The following is an 11,293-nucleotide window of genomic DNA, read 5'->3' as shown; positions in this document are numbered from 1 at the left end:
GATAGTAAATTGTCATCAAAGCTTAAAAAGAGTCCATGTGCGCAATTTCTATGCATTATTTTTGTGAAAAGTTCTTTATCTAAGACAAATTTTTTATACTCTATTCAATTCTATAGACATTTCTGGAGAAGGAACCGCTCAGAAAAGATGTTAGAACTGTTTTTAATTCGTACAAATCGAAAAAAATATGCTGAGAGAATATGTACGATATTTCGTCGCCATGCTACTATTGCTCGTCTGTCTCGTATCATCGCGTTTGGAGCTACTTTCTTCGGAAAAATTTCACTCGTTTATTTCCTGCTCGAAAACGTAGTGATAACTTTTCTTATGCTAGGTTATTGCAAATTCTTGATCCCAAGCACAGATACGAGGAACATTATACTATACATATATAGATTATTAAAAATCACTTACATATAACTACGGCACTGAGAAATTGAAGTTGGCGAGTGATTGGTGTGGTGGCAAAACATTATATATAAGTATGCTTACTCGTATGTACATATATACGTACATGCCCGGCGGATATTTTTCTGATTTGTCTAAATTAAAAATTTTCTTTCTTTTGTAGAAATGTTTACAGAATCTGAAAATATGTAACAAATTTATACCAAATGAAGAAGTTTTCGTACAACCGCAAACATAATTTAAAACGTAATAATTTCTTATATCGACTATTTCTATATACCAATCTATCCAGGCAAATTGGTTCTATCATTCAAGACTGAATTGAATCTTTGAGCGTTATTACTTTTCATCTAACACGCTTATTTTGGTCGAAACAATATGATTTTACGAGAAGTCGTATTCGATAATTGAAGATAATAGTGCAATATTGCGTTCGGATTGTTACGTGGCAAGTCAAGATTTATGCCAAAGAATATTATTAATTAAATACTGAATAATGAGTATACGTAAATAGGGTACAAGACAACTCATAAAGTAACATCGATAATAACATTTTATTGTCTGAAGTTAATATTATCGTACACTCGTATGCTCGTACGCTCGTAATGCTCGTTCTCTATCGCAATTTGTCCTATTGATAGTTGTCACGTTATTCAATTGTATATTAATTACCATTTTTAATTATTATTATTATTGTTGCATTGATAAAGGCAAGTTATTCATATTTTTAATTTATAAAAGATAAATGACCATTTATTGATTAACGACACAGACATATAGTACACTGCTGGAAAGAAATCTCGCGGAACGGCACAAGGGCAAGGGAAGTTGCTCTCTATCGCTCACCTTCGCGCGTTGTTATAATGTTTTGTTTGCATATGCGACTCAGCCAACACGCATGCTTATTTCTAAGATTGTGTCGAACCTATCAGAAATAACCCGAATAATCCGACCTGCGTTCCTGCCGCGAGACTTCTTTCTATTTAGCAGCGCATATATTATTATTATTGCTGTGCATAACTTTATAACCTCAGACCGTCGGTTACATTTTATATACAATGGAAACGAACAGATTAGTAACTGAAATCTATAAAAGATGCACAAAAAGTGAGAGAGAGGGAGCAAAAATGTTTTTTGCAAATTGTGTACAATTGCTTTCAAATTTATGTAGTTTAGCGATTTCGTGAAATTGTCTAATTTGTTCGCTTTGCGTATGTATGTACGTATCTGTCATCTGTTATACGGAGATAGTCACAGCGTACAATAATATTTTTAATAATACATGTTTATAGATTAGATATAATTTTTACATGTAGTTGTATTTATAGAATATTTAAAGCTATTGGAACATATCTTACAATTTTTAACAAAACATATAGTAGTTTATGCCGCAGTATCTGCAAAATATTTATGCAATTAATTATTGTACTATTATACGTTAATAAAACGTGTTATTTCGATATGTCTGATATAAATTAAAATTTGAATTAAAGTATTTAAATAAATGTAGTAGTTTGTTTCTTTTTACGCAGTAATACACAACATAAAGATGTAAAATACATATATTTTGTACATAAGGCAAATAATCTTTTTTCGCTAATTTGTTAGAGATTTGTATGACTTACAAAATAATTAGGCAATTTTTGGTCAGTAATTACAATTGATCGTCAAGATTATTGAGTATACTTTAATTTAATTGGGACATCTTAAAGTGAATTTAAAGAAAAAAACATGTACAGATTACTTTTACATTCAGCTCTTCCGAATTTACAATATTTGAAACAGTTTATAGCGATGGGTATAATTCAGCGAAGGCGTTTAATTGACCAAAAATTATCAAAAGTCCTAAAATTTACAGAATTATTTAATTAGATAACTAATTTAATAAAGAAAGTCAGAAGATTCGTATCAGGTCTGTGGAAGCTTTAAGCACTTAAGAGAAATTATTGATGTTTGAATTTTCGTTGTGAGAGATGCAATGAACAAGTACACATTAACTTACTTGTAATACTACATGTGATAAATATCTAACAAGTGTCTAAACATCCTTTTTTAATCTTAATATGTTACATTCTCTATAAGACCATTTATTAATATTTTATATAAAACGAGGTCTCATTTAATATTATTATTGTATAATCTATTATATTCATACTCTAATCATCTTTTCAAATTTCGTCAACAATGTCATATTTGCTTTCATGTTATGTACATTACATGTTACATATTGTTATATGTGCTTTTATAACTATATGTACATACACAAAACATGGTCCTATATGATTCATATGTGTCGTTGCCGTGTACATGTATGTATATTATACTTAACGTCGATAAATTCACCACACTTATATGGTACCATTATGATAAGAGGATATTTGACGCACACTTCCTTGCATATATACGTATCTATATAGGAAATGCACCAAGCAATTTACCTTGTCCTTAAAAACCCACAGGGAAAATCATTTTTTAAATTTATCAATACTCTGTGATATAATATTGGAATGTTCCATGAATATGTCGCCTCATTTAAACGGTTCAAGATGGAAAAAACATCACGAGACAAAATTAAATGTTGTATAGAGCAATATCGTTCTCAGATGGGACACCTGATATTTTTATATATCGTATTGTTGTAGAAAAGAAAGAATTGAATAACAGGTCAACAGATTTAGTGAGATCTCTTTTTATAAACGGGAATGAGGAATATCTAGTTTACTTGTAATTGTGGCTTGAATACTACTTAGTGTTTATGATGTAAATTAGGCAAAGCATTAACTGTTCAAATGTCATATCTGAATATTTAAACCAAACAAGCAGGTAACGGACCTCTGATAACCTCTGTAAGTTGAAGGGTAGGCAACTTTAAGCATCTCAATTTACTATACAAAGTTTGTAGATGCTATATGAATTTTTTTTAATTTTTTCGGAGACCTTTTATCCACCGAAAGACGTGTCAGACATAGATGACCTCTGTTCATGGTGATCGCAAAAACGTTTACACGGTAAGAGTTAATTTATATACGGAATATTCAAGAAAATCCATTTAAGTTTAACATATCATTAAGTATAACAAGTTTAAGTTAAACAAATGTTTTTGATTATAAGAAAAAGTGCTATCGCTTTTCCGATGTTTTGTTGCAACACAAAAGAGAGTATCACAAACATACAGTCAGTCACAAAAGTCTGTTTACAACTCTTAAATATGAAAGTTATTATTATTATTGTTATTATTATTATAGTAAAGGCATTAACTTTACGAATTATGTTAAAATGTAACACAATCCATTCACTCTAAATAAAAATATAAAATACTGTGTTACAAAAATTACATATTCCTGTTATATTTATATGAAATCATAGAAACTGTAAACTTAATATTATTAATATTGTATTATTAATATTAATAGCTTTCAGACACTCCTATGTAAGCATGTTGGTATCCCTTTGGTGAAAAAGTTTTGAAAAAATGGAAGATTTCGTCATTTTTCCCCAAATTTTTTGTGAATTAAATATTTCAATTATTTTAATTTTTTTAGAAATATATCAATAATAATCGTACATATTAATATGTAGACATAAATAATTTTATGACAAAATGCGTTTTTGGTTCCAGCCAATTTGTCGACGAGTGATGGCCTTTATAGATTTTGACTCTTTTAATTACTTTGTTGTGACGTGTACATCTGTAACGAGATAATAAAAACAGGCGGTTAGACCGCAATAACCTTGACAAAAATAAAACACCGTCACAGTCTACAGTGTGATTTAATCTGCCTTACCCAGTAGAGATCTGTAAAGCGTTGATATTTGTTAACACTACAAACCTTATCGCTATAGTATTGGTTAGGATATATGTATATATGTATTCTTTCACGGCTGCCCTTAATCTTCTTCCAAGATTATGTTTGCCAAACTTATCCATATGTTGATAATAATTTTCGAGCAAATAGATCCCAAGGTCGAAATCATTGTATTTTGCCTTTGTTCATCGAGCGCTATCAGAAAATTCCAAAAGAGTTTTAAAGGGATGGTATCCAGGAACGAAGATTAACTTAGGTTAAGGTACATAGCTAAGAAAGGTTTCCTCAATGTCTCTGAGATGTCACACATAGACAGTTTCTTTGCTAAGTCAGATATGCAAAATTTTGTAGGTGTATGTGGACTTTTGTGACTGATTGTAGATATTATTAAATCGTTTCGTTCTTTTTAGTGTAATTAACAAGCCACGTAAGATATAAAGTCGATTGCATCATTTTACATATTTCAGGAATTTTATACGTACAATCATTTTTATGCACTTTTATGCATATAACCAATGCTACATAATGCATATAAATATACATATGTAAATACACTATATGTATACATATATGCTTATTTTTCTATTTTACGTGTTGCATTTTAATTTTGAATATTTCTGAAGTTGTGGCGATCGACTTTGCGGTGACTTTAAAAAATTCACCGAAATTTAACTTCAAATTTTTAAATAAGAACCTACATTTTTCATTACGTACTAGTGTCGCTAATATCGAAATGTTTTCACAATTACTCGCATTCTATGCATCAACCATTTTTGGGATGTGAATTTTCGAAATCACATCGCTAGCAATCAGCGCTAGCTAATTAATAAAGCAACCCAAAGTATACCTATATGTACATGTATACACCATGTATATGTGTGCGTATGCGTGTTACAGTATTATTTCACTGTTCCAAATCTTACACCAATAAATATTTAAATATTAAAAAATATCGAGGCCGCTTATCTCAAACCGTTTTGTATAACATACTTTAACAATTCTACGTGTTCAGCACGAGGTTGGTTGCACCAAACTAACTGTTGTTAGTAACGTTTTTGCGGTGCACAAATTAATTTGAAGATAAAGATACAATCTAATTGCTCGTTTAATTTTTGCCAATTTATTAAAAGTGTTTCCTTTGCCTCCTTATCACGCTGAGTACAGCAGGTATAACAATATTTCCCCATCTACTGATATTCAACTTTCGAGGAATTTAGATAGAATGCAAGAACAAAAAACGGGTTACGCTAAAGAAGCAAGAAGAAGGATTAACGGCCAAAGAATATGTTGAAGAAATGTGTGAAATATGTACAGAGAAATCGTTAACAATTTGTTTGACAAATTGAAAATAATAACCCTACGAACTGATAAGATCCAAGTAATATCACTTATATATAGAGCAAAAAGAGTAATACTGTGAAACGTGTGCCTTATTATTCCCTATGACACCGTCGAAAAAATTTTGGAGAAAACTATTGAGAGGAACTCAGGATTAAACTGATGTCTTTTAATGAACTATGATGTTCACGCTTCTTAAGCTTCCGGAGACAAGTCAATTCATCTAGACGATAAATTGAATTACAAATTGAGTATGAAAACACTAGCTACCATGTATTTGTTTCATATGTAAGCAAAAAGAACAATACTCTTTCGACGAAAACCTGCTAATACGATCCAAGAAGTTGGAACTAACAGAAAGAATAAAGATCAGTTTTCCTATTTTATATATTTCAAACAAAATATCACATATTTCTTATCATCTTCCTATTATCATCTGAGACCAAAAAGTGCTGTTGACTAGAAATAAGAGACTAATCTTGTCCATTAAAGAATCAATCTTCTTGTCAGATATAGTAGCAGATGAAATATCTGAGTTGGACAGAAGCACTGATTCATAATCCTCACTAGAAAACAATGAAGAATAACAAAAGTGAAGAACGAAGTGATAAAGTTAAAGTTAATCCAAGACATAGGTTCTTTAAAGAACAAATTCAATAATCTCATTCGATAGTCAGCGAATATTCTATTAATCTATTAAAATAAAAAATGAATAAAGAATATGTTGTCTAATCCCAGTGACAGAAAAGATATTGGAGAAACGTAGTAAAGTTCAGGAGTTTGCTAGATAATGTTTCCATCATAAATCTCTAGTGCTAAATCATCGAAGAAATTCTAAATAATCCGGAAATGTACCTAGGAAACGCGCGTTTTAATCAAGCGTCAGCAGAAGAGAGTGTAATTGACCTTACAATTGCACCTGTGTCAGTAGTAGGAAACTTTGAATGGGAAGTAGCAGATGAGCTCTATGACAGTGGCCTCTATCTTATCACAGTTTATATTATGTGATAATTCTCTCTAGTGTCCAAACGACACTGCGATCAACAGATTCTGATCGTTGGAACTTTGAAAAAGCGGATTGCATTAAATATTAAGAAAAAATAGAAAACAATATAACAAATATAGAGAAAACTAGCTAAAAAATTCGACCAAGTTCTAAACAACTTTGTTCAACTGATCCAACAATCTCCCAATAATTCTATATCCATAATTAAAATAAAAGCCAAAAGAAAGTTCCATAGTGGAATGTAGATGCGAAGAAGCATTAAAATCGGGAAACGCGGCGTTTACAGGGAATCCATTTGATGCAACCCACACCGAAGAATTTTTAAGATATAAAAACCAACAATTTGCAGCCCTGGTAAACATTTGGCTCTCAAAAAATGACGATGAATCAGAATATAGAAACATAAATAGGGAAATCACGTAAATCATTAAAGAACTAGAAGTAACTTTAATTGCAAGCAACGTAAGGATTCAAGTCCAGATCCCGATAGAATTCCTAAAAATAGAATTTCTCTCTTCAAGAAATTTAAAAGGAGTTTAAAAAACTTAGAATTTTCGTGCAAACCTTTAAACGTGATTTGGTTAGGCAAAGTTTATTTCCAACAGTGGTTAGAATAATAATTATTCCAATTCCCAGGCTTTTGCGAAAAGCTACGTCCAAAAGTTTTAACTTGTAATGCATGTAAACTAATGGAGAAAACTAATAACAAAATATTCAAGGCTCGCTCAGAAATACATAAAATATTACCACTTGATCAAAGTGGTTTCGGATAGGATAGTTCGACAGTAGATCACCTTATTACGTTTGAAATATATGTAAATTAATACTAAAGAAAAATGTTCAAATTTATATGCAATTTCCTAAAATATAGGGTTCATTCAAGTTAACATCAGTGGTATCTTTCCGCTTTCTATTGAAATTTCAGACGCCGCAGGGTACCGTTCTACGCGTTAGTTTGTTTCTATTAGCAACAAATAACATTGTCAGATCCAGTGGAATTTGTGTATGAACTCTATTTACATGAAGGAAATTTACTGGTTATCTGAACTTTAGCCGAGTTCCCGTTGTCTGAACTACCGCGTAACGTCAATCCATTTATATCAACGTCCAACTATAAGATGTAAACTAAATAAAATGTAAAAAAAGTGAGGGCACGCGTTATGTGACACACTCTCGTGCTTCACAGTTAGAATTGCCGTTTAAAAAGCCAATAATCTAGGATAGAGAGCATTAAAACAGACTTTTCCGAAGGACACTTGTGATTATTTTTTAGGTTAACCACGAAATGTAAGATAGAAACTATATGTTATATATTGTAACCTTATTATACTTCTATAAATTATAGATAGCACTGTGTTTTTACTTAAACTGCTTTTAACGCGTCTGATGCAAACACGAAATTTGAAGATCACCCCTAGAAAAACAAACGCATTGTTTTACGGTATGTACATTAGTATAGGTGCGTCTGACTCCTGCCAGATCATCGCACACATGGCACGGTACACGGATGATCGGTGAAGACTGGCGGTTTGGGCAGCAAGCATCGGCAAACCTGGGTCGCTGTAGAAAATTAGAAAACACCACGACGGATGGCAACTCTAATTGCAGTCGATACCAGTTTGCAGCATTATTACGTATTTAAGAGCAAATGTTTAGTGGAATCCCCCTATATGAACACGAATTCCTATTAACTGAACGAAAACTCGTAAATGCTGGGAAGAAGTACGCGAGACTCGTTTTATACGAACGACTAGGTTATGTGAATCGACTTATCCGCCGACAGCTTCACATAAACGAAGTTCTACCGCTTATAGGAGAGTTAGTCAAACGTGTACTGTAGACGATTTCTATTTATTTTATGGCGGGAAAAATATTCGAGTTATCCAGGAAACACTTGAAACTTCTGGTGACAAAGTTTACGAATGGAGTCGAGTAACAAATTCAAGTTCATAATGTTAAGTGAAAATCGCAAAATTTTCAAGAAGATCAACTTCTATACCAACGAGCGTCTCATTAATAAATAAATAAAGTGAGATAAATAAAGAAATGAAAAGTAAATAAATGAAAACGTCTGCGTAGAAGAATCTAATTTTTTAAAGATACTCGCTGTCAATAATTGGAGAGCTGGTAGTGTAACATTATTAAACTATAAATCCACCATCGAATCTAACGTTAAGCGAGTGCAGTATCTAAATTACTAAATTCTATCCACTAAATTGTATACGGGCTCCTGCACAGCAATGGGAATATTTTCAATCCAATCTCTCGGCAAGTCTTCAAGCAAAAGGTAAATTATTAGCCCCAGAAATTCGAAGAATGAAACTAGAATTCTACTATGTCTGTAAATTGATAGCATCCTTTGTCAGTGCATTACGGCAACTTATTCGAAATAACAAACTGCAGGATAATTACGACAAAACGAAGAAACAATATTCTCCAATTGTAGATACGATAGGAGACTTTCTTAAGGAACTGAAACTAAATTTCTCAAGTATAAAAGAAAGTTCGCTCAACCCATTCTTTTAAATACCAGTCGCTTGGTTGAGGATTACTTGATTTCTACATACACATATGCACATTTCTATCAAAGTAGAGAGAGAGGTAATGCAATTGAAGGTACGGTAATAATAGATAACACAAGGAAAGTAAACTTTCCTAGTTTAATATCAATGAAAACGTACAATGTATACATTATTTTAATTGCATTAGAAGATATAGAAATCGACCACAGAATCGTTATATAGCGTAATTGATATAAGTGATCCAAGTATACTTGACGAAATCTGCAACCCTTGTAATCCTTGCTAAACAACCTACGATTTGAACTGTATAAACAAAGTAGTCCAATATAGTATCATACGAGGGGAATTCAGAGTGTAATTTACTTTTAAAACTTAATGTATAATAATAGAATTGGCATCTGGTAATCCTTAGCAAGTAATGGGAAAGTAATAGTTGATCTTACAAATCTGGAAACCCCAATCAACAAGGCACGGAAGATTCTTAAAACAAAGATGTTAGATAAGTAAAGCCAAAGTTGGATGACCAATAATTGTACTAAGCACCATCAAATAGGAGATAATATCTATCTACTCGACTAATCTGGTTCTTTCAGTGGCGAGAAAAGTTCAAATCATCCTAATGAGATTAAGATAAACTATACCAAACTCACCTACCAGTACCTGATTACAAAAACGGAAGAACCCATCTGCAGTAGTTGCAATGCAAAACTGACTATTAGAATGTTCCGTAACTAGAAACTCGAGAGAAGAGATTAATTTACCGTTAATTATTAAAGATTGTCTGAATGACAATAAAATCCATTTTTAAAAGAAATAAAAGTAGTATATGATATAGTATAATAAAAATGGGGAAATAAACCATGGCAAGAAAATTACAATGTAAATACTATTATTTGACAAACTTTGTACAATCAGTCTGCTCAGTTCTTTATCTGTAACGCAATTTTCAAGTTAAATTATACCATAAGTAAAATTTCACCAATGTAAATAATAACGGTCGCTAGTGGCTGTAAGTTTGTGCAACAATAAATAAATAAAAAAAATCTGTTTTTTAGATGTAGCTAATAATCTTTAACGCTATATCAATCTGAAAGTTTATACATATTTTAAAAATGGTTTGTGTAAATATAGTTACTCACAAAAAAACATGTCCACAAAGAACACGTAGAGAATATACAGGTATCTGTTACGCAATTTTTTTCCCTCCCAAATTTGCTCTAAGCGGGAGGCATTGACCCCGGAAAATCCGGTTGTTTTCCAATTTTGCATTACAACTTGCTATAACATTAATATATTTTTTACCAAATGATAGCCCTAATTTAACGGAGTAATTTTTTTCTGACAACTTCTTTTCTATCTCACATAGTTCGCGAGTTATAACGCAAAATCGGAGGTAGTCGTATTTTCAGGAGTCAATCTCAAATTTTGGGTAGCAAAAAAAAGTTGCATAACGTATAATACTGATATATCTCCTAAATTTCATAATTTTCTGAATTTGCGGGTTCGGAATGTTGTCTTGTCAGTATTATCATTAATATCCGAATACAGCACTTGTATTTGTTGCTTTTTATAAGAGGAGATAATCTAAATATCGTGTTGCTTGTTCGTAACAATTTCTTCCTAGCAATAATATTTAATTATACGATAAATTCTAAACAAAAAATTGTCTCTTATCATGTCGCATAGACACTAAAATTACCATTCTGCAATGTGCATATGTAACACATGTGCTTATAAATGTTCCATTTCGTTATTTAATAAAAAAATACAAAAATAATCTGATGTATAACCACTTACTGTATAAATCAGTATAATTCAACAACGAATGAGCGAATAAGATAAATAGATCGACATAATTATGTCTCTATCTAAATGAAAATCAACAATAATTTTGGTAAAAATACCTGTATGTTTTCAGTAACTATGCAAAAAAAGATTTGAAAACCATCATTTTGACAAATTCGATAGTTTTAGCGTTAATATTCGGTCGCTTGTTTGCGATTTGTATTATTACAATTCTTATAAACTGTTCGAATTGCACATTTTTTATATAAACTGCTTGAATACAATTCTATCTCAGTATGAAGTAATATTTCCAAGCATTACGTATCATGAACTACTTTTGATAAAAGACAAAGTGTATCAAAACATATAAAGAAATTGCACAGTTTTTGTAATGAGGAGAAGTATTGTACCCTGGTACGATAATAATA

The sequence above is a fragment of the Bombus huntii genome, chromosome 17, assembly GCF_024542735.1.
Source record: "Bombus huntii isolate Logan2020A chromosome 17, iyBomHunt1.1, whole genome shotgun sequence".
Classification (NCBI taxonomy): Eukaryota; Metazoa; Arthropoda; class Insecta; order Hymenoptera; family Apidae; genus Bombus; species Bombus huntii.
This window is presented reverse-complemented; position numbering follows the sequence as displayed.